Consider the following 12,380-nt stretch of genomic DNA (forward strand, 5'->3'; position numbering starts at 1 on the left):
GTCTCATCTTATGCCAATATCTGCTCTGAATATTTTAAATTTTGTTTTTATGAAGTAATAATTAATGTTGCTATGCATCTTCTGTTAAAGCTTCCTTAAATTTGAACTATCCATTTTCTCTATAAACAAATGTTATTTTCGAAAAATTTCTCTATACATCAAAGTCAAACTCTTTTAATTTAAATGCGCCATATAAAATACAGATATTAAACGAACTTCTTTACAACACGTATTGTTTTGAAGTTGTGATACATATCTTTCTCTTTATAATTTTTTTTGGAATAAGTGCTATTCGCAATAGTGTCAAACGGTTCCTAAAATGACCGAAATATATTCTTAGTTTAATTATGTTACAAAATTGAACCATATCCACAAAGTTTTAACGTTATCAAAAAAGGTTTGTATGGTACAGTAATGTTTATGTATTAAAAACAGCAGCATATAAATTAAGTGTTTTTCTTCAGTAACAAAAGTTTCATACACTATTACCATCTTTGAAAAGTTTGAGCTACTTATTTTACTTTGATATAAAAGCAATTAAAATTGTTTGCGTCCAATCACCATTATCTTAGGCGTAACCCACACTTCATAGAGACACAGTTTTAGTGACGGCACCTTGTATAGTTGTGTAAGAAATTGTATCGCTCTTTCCAGCGGAAGTAACTGTTTTTGTGACGACTAACTAAACATTAATTGTTAAAGCTAGGTGGTGTAGATTATGTTGTCTGAGGGAGCTTTTCACCCTTCTGGTTTATAGTATTATATAGATGACAATTTTTACAGATTTTTTTATCTAGACCCCATTAACAATTAATGGTCTTTAGGTACTCTGGTGGGTCCATACATTGATAAAAACGGAATCTTAGATCCCTGTGACCCATGCATTTTTATCCTGCAACCAGCACTTGCATTGTCGGAATGCACCTACCACATATATTTTTGCTGAATTCGGCGCCGACGGAAAACAGCTGTATTTTTTCACGTGGGCTGATTCCGTCGACCTCCTTTGGTTGATCTATTGTTTGAAAGTGGGACATGTTTGTTGAACATTGTAATATACGAAAATGTTAATAAATGTAAAATTGCTAAATATAAATATCATATGCATTTTTGGTGTTGTTGCGGGATAAAAATAATACAGGGTCAGTATCTTAAAATATAAGCTGTATTTTGGCTCGGACAGAAAGACTTAACCCTCGTCAAAATACAGCTTATATATATTTTAAGACACTGGCCACTTAATCTCAATATATACAAAAAAAATTAACACCGATTTTGTCCATTGATAGATATTTTTTTATGCTAAGATAATTAGGAGCATCTTTGATAAGTATTTAATAATGTTAACCCAGTAAATTCACATTTCCTATAATTACATCACCTTGAGACACACCTTATTAATACTTATTGTTTGTTTGATTAACGTCCTATTAACAGCTATGGTCATAAAAAGGACGGCCTCTCATGTATGTGGTATGGTGCGTGTATGTTGTGCGAGGTGTGTGTTTTGAGAGACTGCGGTATATTCATGTTGTGTCTTCTTGTATAGTGGAACTGTTGCCCTTTTTATAGTGCTATATCACTTAAGCATGCCGCCGAAGACACCAAGCAACACACCCCACCCGGTCACATTATACTGACAACGGGCGAACCAGTCGTCCCACTCCCTGTATGCAGAGCGCTAAGCAGGAGCAGAAACTACCACTTTTATAGACTTTGGTGTGTCACGGCCAGGGGACAGAACCCGAAGCCTTCCTCACAGGGGCGAACGCTCAACTTAAGGCCAAAAGTGAAGCGGTGCCAAGGGCGGCATTAGGAAAGATAAAGTCAGTTACGAAGAAGAGAAAAGATAAGATTCTCAATTTAACCACATTTTAAGATCATGCAATAAGGGGCAGCAGGTACAATTCTAACGCCTTACCTGCAGGGCCTCAAAATGTTGACGAGCTGACAAGAATAATAAAAAATTAATTGTTATCAAAATGAAATATTTTGCAATAGATGATAGAAGACGTACAATTTTGTAGGTACACACCAACTGCAGAGAGTCAATATTCAATATTGATGATTTCCATAGGTCAGCTCAGAGATGCGTAAGTTACAGCCACCGGAAATGTATACAATGATCTAACGTTCAATATCAATACTTTACATTGACCTGTTTGTTTGTTTGATTCTGTAATCGTCATATTTACAGCCAAGATACATTGAACTGCTAATCTTAATTTTAATAGTTCATGTCAATAAAGAATGTTCAAGGATATTGTCTCAACAGCCACGTCACAAGGTTAACGATGATTTGGATCACACCGCAACATTTCTGGATACTAGGATTGATTTTAGGGAACATAAATGAGATATATCAATAGGTTTAACCTTTGATTATTTCAGTTTGAATACAGGACATCTTAACACCAATTGTTTGTTTTGGGACTATTTTAACGTCCTATTAACAGCCAGGGTCATGTAAGGACGACCTTCCATGTATGCGGTTTCTATATAGTGCTATATCACTGAAGCATGCAGTCGAAGACACCAAGCAACACGCCCCACCTGGTCGCATTATGCTGACAACGGGCGAATCAGTTGTCCCACCTTTAATGCATAGCGCTAAGCAGGAGCAGAGACTATTACTTTTGTAGACGTTGGTGTGTCTCGGCCAAGGGACATAACCCAGAGCCTACCTCACACGGGCGAGCGCTCAACAGAAGGCCAAAAGTGATGTGGTGCCGAAGGAGACATTAGGAAGAATAAAGTACGTAAGGTAGAAAGAAGAGAAAAGATAATATCCTAAATTTAGTCGCCTTTAATGCAATAGGGGCAGCAGGTACAATTCTAAAATTCTACCTGCAACACAAAGAATTAATTATTTGTTATAAAGAAGAAAGACTCACAGTGTAAAGTTAAAGTGGTTCATCATAACTTACTCAAACTATCCAAGGGAGATAACAAACCCAAATTGTTATTATGAGATATTATACCTTATAATTATATTTGAAATTATTATATCCAAGGAATACTTGCACTATAAAATACTTACTTTAGCTTTCTATTCTGTCACTACAGGTCCAGAGATACCTTTGTGGCCATTGTGAACATTTGAATCACCTCAGAGGAGCCATGTAGAGCAACACAGAACATGTGTCAACAGTGTAAGAGATTGGTGACACGCACTGCGATTAAACATGGATGTGGGCCTCCCATACCGCCTGTGAAGCGGCGTATGGTCGTATGGTCCAGGTGAGCAGGAAGAGCTCAGTCTGTTTCAGATGTTTCAGCTGATAATGTTAAGATAATGGAGTTAAAAAATAAAATACTTACTAAACTGGAAAGTAAGTTTAAATATCCACCTTTTTAAAGATGTCTTTTCTATAACACTTCCACACAAAATTATTTTGGTATTATTTTGTCGGTCTTGTAAACTGGATACATCTAAAACGGCTACATGTTAATATGTAGCATATGCATAGACAGTCACATATACCTATTTTTAGTTATTTATCTGACAAATATTGCGGACAAGTGAAAATGTCATTTGGACCAGTAAATTTGAGCACTTGTCCGACGGACTAGAACATCTAAAACTTTTTCCGCTGCCCTGCAACAGACGCTGCACGAAGTGAGAAGAAAAAGGAGAATAGATTAGACGTTCAGCGATAAAATGGTATCAGAGCCGCTCTTGGTTGGTATTTTATAAGGAAAGGCGCGAGATGAGATGCACGGGTTGCTCAAGTATTTGGTTTAACAAAAGCGTTTTTTAACCCCACAGCAATGTAGATTTTAAACTGCATAAGATAATCATGAAAGCAACTGCCTGGATACTAATTGCATTGAAGTTATGTTAACTTCAAAAAACAGTATTTTTAAATAGGAAAAGATATCAAAATCATTTAAGATTTAAGGTATTCGAATATGGCATTGGACTTATGAACTGTTGTAAGAATTTGGCGCGTGACAAAACATTAGGCTAGTTAACACCATTCAAGTCAGCTGGCAGCTTAATGTCTCATTCTTGAACTATTAATTTTGTATATGTAGAAAATGATGAAAGCATTCAAATATGATCATTTGATTCATAAATCCAGAGCTATAAAATGTGATGTTTTCAAATATTATAATCGCAATTATAACTGTATTGGGAGTAGTCGATCGATTGTTGTGTAACAAAGGGACTCTGAAAAAGGTGGGTATAGATAACTCACATCTACATTTGTTTAAAAAAATAATTACATAATAAAGACTCAAAGTTTGTACCTTAATCCGAATGAATCTGTAAAGTTTGTTTGATTAATTAACGTCCTTTTAACAGATATGGTCATGTAAGGACTGTTCTGTCTTCTTGTATAGTGAAACTGTTGCCCTTTTTATAGTGCTATGTTACTGGAGCATGACGCCGAAGACACCAAGCAACACACCCCACCCGGTCACATTATACTAGCAACGGGCGAACCAGTCGTCCTACACCCTGTATGCTGAGCGCTAAGCAGGAGCAGAAACTATCACTTTTATATATTCAGATAAAGATAACTCACATTTACATTGTATAAAAAATAATTACAATTAATCCAGTAGTTTAAGAGTCGTCGATCTTTATCCTGTATACTCCTTTAACTTAGACGACAACTCGGTTATCAAATATAACTTTATCTGAACGACAGACGGGCAAATGGTTGTCCTGAGGGGTATTCGTTCTAGTAGGAATTATCTAATGCGTCCATCGATAATAAAAATTAATTTCTGAAGGACGTCCCCTTCTTAGCCCACCATCATGATGATGGTGGGCTATTCAAATCGCCTTTCGTCCTTGGTCCGTCGTCTGCCCGTCCTTCCGTCCGTTAACCATTCTTGTTACCGCTATTTCTCAAAAAGCGCTTAAGGGATCTTTTTCAAATTCCATATGTAGGTTACCCTAGGACCCTAGTTGTGTATATTTAATTTTGGGACTGATCGGTCAACAAAATAGTTTGTTACCGCTTTTTCTTAGTAAATGCTACTGAAGGGATTTTTCTCAAATCCTTGCATCCATGCTTAAAATTCCTTCTGCTGAATAAGGACAAGGACTTCAGACACTGGTAAGAGAAGTTTCCCCTGTACATGTCGTTAAGATCGGCACATTTTCTCGAACTTGATATTCATGTAAATGGCACAGGTGTACTGTAAGAAATAATAACATTTGTTTTTTATCATGACCCGGCAAGGTATACATGCATGTTTTATATCAACTGTCTATGTCTTATCGTCTGTTTCAGAGGCTGACCTGTTTCGCGATACAGTGTGACTTCCCTGGTACGGTTTCAACCTATCGGGATGTACTATTTTTGGTTTAGACTAACTGAATTCTATATACCACATTATTCAGTATCTTTTTTTTACAGTGAAAGGACCCAAGCACAGAAGAGACAACTTAAGACTTCTCTGTCGTTTCAACTGAAGTGCATATGGCTATACCAAATCACCTTCAGAGTATGAATTTTTATATGGTTTATGATCGATTTTCTCTTCCGTATACCACTTACTTTAGCTAAGTTCTTACAAGCATAATCTTCTGTTAAAAGTCGTAACCAAAATCAGTTGCGTGAACTTGATTCGAGTTTGGAGTTCCAAGTATCAGATCTATTGGCGAACATCAATGCACTTGGTGAATATCCAGTTCTTTGGTGAATTGCAGAATTGTAAGCCATAGTAAAAACAGGTAAATGCTTGTCTTAATTTTTCTCGGCTACTTGAAACAAATGATGCAATCATATTTTGTAATGTTCAATTTGCCCGTTCCACTAAACCATCAGATTGAGGATGCATGGGAGTCGTACGCGTCTTTTCTGAACCAAGAATCCGACACATTTCCTTAAATAATAAAGACTCCAAGTTTGTACCTTAATCCGAATGAATCTGTAAAGTTTGTTTGTTTGATTAATTAACGTCCTTTTAACAGCTATGGTCATGTAAGGACTGTTCTTTCTTCTTGTATAGTGGAACAACGGGCGAACCAGTCGTCCTACACCCTGTATGATGAACGCTAAGCAGGAATAGAAACTACCACTTTTTAGTTCACCTGAGACAAAGTCTCGAGTGACCATTCTAATCGCATTTTGTCCGTCGTCATGCGTTGTGCGTTGTGTGTCCGTAAACAATTGACATTTTCGACTTCTCCAAAACAGCTGAAGCAATTTCAATGAAATTTTGCACAAATGTTTAAAGCATAAGGTCAATCAAAATTGTGAATTATATGACCCCCACCTGCAAGGGGGCTGTGGGAGGGGCAGAAAGGGTAAAATTGACGAAAATTTCAAAAATCTCCACTCACAGATGTGGTAGAATCAAATACTATTCATAGATAGAAAGGTCTCAAGGCCCGCTACAAAAATTGTGAATTATATGACACTTGGGTCTCAGGTTTACCCCTGGGTAGGGGATTAAGTTTACTATAGTTTATATAGGGAAAACACATTTTTGAGCATTTTTTTGTCATTTATATTAGGAAATTAGTCAAATGTTGTCAAAATTACCCCTATTCATAGGAAATGCGTCAAACTGGGTTATAATTATTTGCCTGAAATAGCATTTTAACACCATATCCATATTGGTCCTGCAGGTAGAGCGTTAGAATTGTACCTGCTGCCCCTAATTGTATGATCGTAAAAGACGGTTAAATTTAGAATCTTATCTTTTCTCTTTTTCGTAACTGACTTTATCTTTCCTAATGCCTCCCTTGGCACCGCCTCACTTTTGGCCTTGAGTTGAGCGTTCGCCCCTATGAAGAAAGCTCTGGGTTCTGTCCCCTGGTCGAGACACGCCGAAGTCTTTAAAAGTGGTAGATTCTGCTCCTGCTTAGCGCTCTGCATACAGGGAGTTGGACGACTGGTTCGCCCGTTGTCAGTATAATGTGATCGGTTGAGGTGTGTTGCTTGGTGTCTTCGGCGGCATGCTTCAGTGATATAGCACTATAAAAAAGGCAACAGTTCCACTATACAAGAAGACACAACATGAATATACCGCAGTCTCCAAAAAAAAAAAAAACTCACAACAAACACGTAACACACCGCATACATAGGAGGCCGTCCTTACATGACCATAGCTGTAAATAGGACGTAAATTAATCAAATAAATCCTGGCCGACTCCCAGGGGCCAGAGGGGCGGGTCCAAAAGGGGTCAAAATGGTTAAAATTTTAAAAATCTTCTTCTGTATTCACAGATTTGATGGAACCAGAAACTCTTGATAGGTTGGAAGGTCTTAAGGCCCTTTAAAAAAATTGTGAATTTCATGGCCCTGGGATCTCCAATTTTCCCCTGGGGAGGGGGTCAAATTTACTATAGTTTATATAGGAAAAACACATTTATGAATATCATTTGCTTAATTTTCATAGGAAATTAGTCAAACTGGGTTAAAATTATTAATTATTAGCCTGAGAGAGCATTTTAACGCCATATCCATATTGGTCCTGACCGATCCCCAGGGGCCAGAGGGGTGGTGCCAAAAGTCAAAAAGTCATTTTTTTAAAATCAATGGACCTGATGGACCAATATATAGTGTTTATATGTCTTTGTTTCATTCTGTATCTGAACTCAGTTGACCGTTCAGGCCCAAGGGCCTCTTGTATAGACTTTGGTGTGTCTCGGCCAGGGGACAGAACCTAGAGCCTACCACACAGCGGCGAGCGCTCAACTAAAGGCAAAACGTGAGGCGGTGTCAAGGAATACGTTAGGAAGAATACATTATTTCCTTGTTGTAACTTATAGCTAATCTTCGACAAAAGTCTAATTCAAAAGAGAACAAATACATGAATTAAGACTTTTAGTTATCTGACTAAATTTTACGAAACCATTGTTTATCATATATTGTTCAGTTTTAGGCAAAAAGAATATACATTGTTCAGCCCATCGCTTGACTGTGTAGTGAGCAGGCAGCCCGAAAATTACAGATTTCCAGCAGACCTTGGAAATGATTTTGATCATTTCAAGAAATCACCATCCAACTGTGACAAAATAGAAGCCGTACAAAAAACTGCTTGACCATAGCATGTCGTTGTTTATCAATAGATTTTTGGTGGTTGAGTGGGAATGTTTAGTTTTGACACACGCTGAAGTAAGTATTCGTGTATACGTTTTAAGGTGTATCGTAGATTTTAGAAGTTACATTGTACCTGTTATATTGGATTTCGTTTGTCTATCTGTCTTTCTAAATATATTTTAACTCATGCAACGGTGTTAGGGGTTGCACTGGAATCCGTTTGTCTGTTCTGTCAATAAACACATTTTTAGGCCGTCTTTATATGACCCTGGTTGTTATTAGGTCGTTAATAAATCACACAAACAAACAAAAGCATTTTGTCCACAGAAGTCTTCCTAAACATGACAACAACGTTGGAGACTGTACAGATGTGTACGCAATTTTTTGCTGAAATTAGATGCCATGGCCGCCGGTTTCATAAAATGGCCATTAAGTTATTAGTTTTTTGATCAATTTTGTTCAAACTTTTATGAAGTGTTGTACCACATGGATGTCGACACATCATATCCTTCTATGTAAACATACTGTAGTTTGCAACCGACAGCATAGAGTCGCTTCTTAATAATGACAATAAGAAGTAAACAATGTGGCTCTACTCCTTAATCCTGATTCATTTTATGAATTACACAATTCATCCGTGTAGTGAAACCTTTCTATTAACCGAGGTAATTTCCACAGCCTGCATTCCTTTCCATCTTTAATTGATTTCATTTTCAATGAGCATCATTTGGCTGACATTAGAACCTAGATAAAAGAGGTAAAGTGTGTATAAAACTCATTCCGACACTCCATAGAAAAATCCGGAGTTTCCTGTCCAGTACCCGCTCCAAGACTAAGGCGCTCATGTATGGCGTTTCCAGCCAGAATGAAGCCATGAGTGGTCACCCCCTAATCTGTACAATTCTGACAGACATTCAAACACGAGTCCAAATCAATTAAGCGGTTAATTTATTTATAAACTTGCTGGTAGAGGCTGTACTTTATTTTTATCGTTAGGGAACTCAAAATCAATATGGCCAACTGTATTAGACAAGATCCCGTATAAGTTAGTGAGGGGAGATATGTAAATGATATAATTAATAATTTCAACTGCATTAAACAGGAACGTTAGCACGCGCACGGTCTCAGTCAAATATGGAAATGTGATGAGAATATTTCACAATTTAAATGAAAGGATGGCCGCACTAAATCACATTCTAGTGTCAGTGTTGGTATTATAGGAGAGTTTTTTTCTGACATTATTGGTGTGAGGACGAGGCAGTATTGTGTTGTTACAAGGCTAAGAGTGTCGGCACTTTAATACACCCTCATCATTATGAAGCAGAAGTCTCGCGATATTGAGTATCTATCATTAAAACGTTATATGGTGTATTAATTTATCCCAGTCTAGAATGGAAGGAGACAAAACAACACACGACAGAGGGAGACATTATTGTTTCCTACACAAGATCTAACTAGAGAAGCTGTCACTATGGAGAGGAGGAGAACATGTTTACATCTTCACGCGCTGTCTTAATTAGATTGTGTGTCTTTGCTTGTACTTATTTACGAAACATTTATAAACATCAACGGACGTTATTGTCCGCCGCTGGTTTCGAATGGCTGATAAAAGATTTAATTGAAATCGTTTATATGTTTCTCTTTATTGACCATCCAAATCACACTTTTAGCAACTGGTAACATGGCCTTTATAACGCTATCGTTATGATACCAATGCATGTTAAATACCAGTAATTAACTGGGATTGTAATGTTTATTAATTCACCCATTGATAGTTGCTCTAACGACTAAGTCGTATTGAGTATTATGTCATGTAAAAAGAGATAAAATCAGTGTTAAGAAAGTGAGAGGGTTATTGCTGTTGCAGTGAAGGATTTTAATCGCTTATAAATCAAAGTAATTTGTTTGAAAAAAATCAAATTAGTAATTACTGGTTAACATTGAAAGGAAATGTGAAAGGAAAAATATTTTATTCTATTCATAGCGCTTCCACAAATGCACCAATTATCGTGGTGTGTAGCGTGTATGTATTGTGCTATGCGTGTTTTGGGAGATGGCTTTATATTCGTGTTGTATCTTCTTGTATTGTGAAACTCTTGCCCTTTTTAGGTCATCTACCCCGAAGGGTCAGGGTGACCTGTAGTCGTCATGTTTCGTCCGTCGTCGTCCACCGTCCGCCAACTTTTCCCATTTTGAACTTCTTTACAAGTTCTACCGGTGCGATTTGGCTGAAACTTGCATGAAATGATCCTAACATGGTCAATACAAAGTGTTGTTATTTTTCGGGTCGATCCGAAATCCAAGATAGCCGCCACAGCCGCCCTTTTGAAAACACATTTTGAACTTCTTGTCGTGTTCTACTGGTGCCATTTGGCTGAAACTTGCTTGAAATGATCCTGACATGGTCCCGACAAAGTGTTGTTATTTTTCGGGTCGATCTGAAATCCAAGATTGTCCCCACAGACGCCATCTTGAAAACATATTTTGAACTTCTTTTCAAGTTCTACCGGTGCGATTTGGCTGAAACTTGCATGAAAAGATCCTGACATGGTCACGACAAAGTGTTGTTATTATTTGGGTCGATCCGACATCCAAGATGGCCACCACAGTCGCCATCTTGAAAACACATTTTGAACTTCTTTTCAAGTTCTACCGGTGCTATTTGGCTGAAACTTGCATGAAATGATCCTGACATGGTCCAGATAAAGGGTTGTTACATCTCTGATTGGTCCCAAATCGAAGATGGCTACCATGACACTATATCTTATTAATTTCCTATATGATTATTGGCAAGGTATTCAGATGACCGTTAAGGCCCTTGTGCCTCTTGTTGTAGTGCTATATCATTGAAGCACGCTGCCAAAGACACCAAGCAAAATATCCCACTGAAGTGTGCTACCGAAGACACCAAGCAAAATACCCCACCCGGTCACATTATACTGACAACGGGTGAACCAGTCGCCCTGCGCTAGCCTAAGCAGGAGCGGAAACTACCACTTTTATAGACTTTGGTGTGTCTCAGCCAGGGAACAGAACCCAGAGCCTGCAACACAGGGGCAAACACTCATCAGCAGGCCAAAAGTGAGGCAGGTAAACTTTAGGAATGACAAAGTTAGTTATGAAGAAGAGAAAAGATGAGATCCTAAATTTAGTCGCCTTTTACGATTATGCAATAGGGGCAGCAGGTACAATTCTTATGCCCTACCTGTAGGGCCTAGACCCATAGCACATATTTACAGTGACTATTTGTTTATAAACAAAGAAACCCCAAACAACTATTATATTTCTTCTCAAATATTTTTGGACCAAAAGGTAACTTTGTGTATTTATTTGTTTGTAGCGACTCAAGCTTTAATATACCGTCTCATAATATATGTAGAAATAAATTCTCTGATATATAAAAGAATGAAAACCTATTGCGAAATATGTATGAAACAAATATAGATTTTACATGTACATGTATCGTGGATATTTGCAGTAATAATAAGGCTGTGTTGGAGCAACCTGATAAATATACAAAATCACTTTAAATCCACAAACACTTGTTTGGAAACTAATTTAAAGATTCTCACCCGCTGACAAATAGTATTTTTTCTCAGGAAAAAAACAAGAGCAGATAAATTAGTATTTATCTTCAGTTACAAAAGTTACTTTATTTACACCATTACCACCATTGAAAAGTTTGAGCTTTAAATTTTATTTCAAGATAAAAATATTAAAAGTCATTAATTGCATCCCAAAAAATTATGTGGCACTATATCTATGAACCAAAAGCATAATAAATTATTTCTATTTTTGTTTTTGTGTGAATTAGTCATAAATATGTATGACTATTAAACATCAATTATTGTTCATATTATGAGTGTAATTTATGTTTTGTCGGCTATGACGCATCTTTAAGACAATTGTTTTGTACATTGAGATTGGTATTTTGTTGATAAATGTGGTATTTTTTCAGACTTCTGCAGTTGCCCTGCACATCACATCTGCTGTCCTATTACATGTTTATAAGAGTTGACTAAATTTTCGTACTTGTCTTTTTCTAACCAGCTCTTAGTTGTGTTCGCCCTATGAAGAAAGCCTTGGGTTAATTTCTCTGGCTGAGTCGCATTTTATGGCCCAGTATATATGTCACCAGTAGATGGGACGTGCTGTTCGGTACCTCTGGCAATAAGCTTAATATAACATGATATTGTGCGATGTGTTATGACTGCGCTATATCAGTGTTGTGTCTCCATGTGATAGCGGAACTATTATAGTGCTATCTCGGTGAAACATAGTGACGGAGACACCGATCAGCACATCCAGGCCTGTCACAATTTACAGACAAATGGCTAGCCAATCGTATCAATCAATGCTGAGCGCTAAGCT

Source organism: Argopecten irradians, chromosome 11 (assembly GCF_041381155.1).
Source record: "Argopecten irradians isolate NY chromosome 11, Ai_NY, whole genome shotgun sequence".
NCBI classification, from domain to species: Eukaryota; Metazoa; Mollusca; class Bivalvia; order Pectinida; family Pectinidae; genus Argopecten; species Argopecten irradians.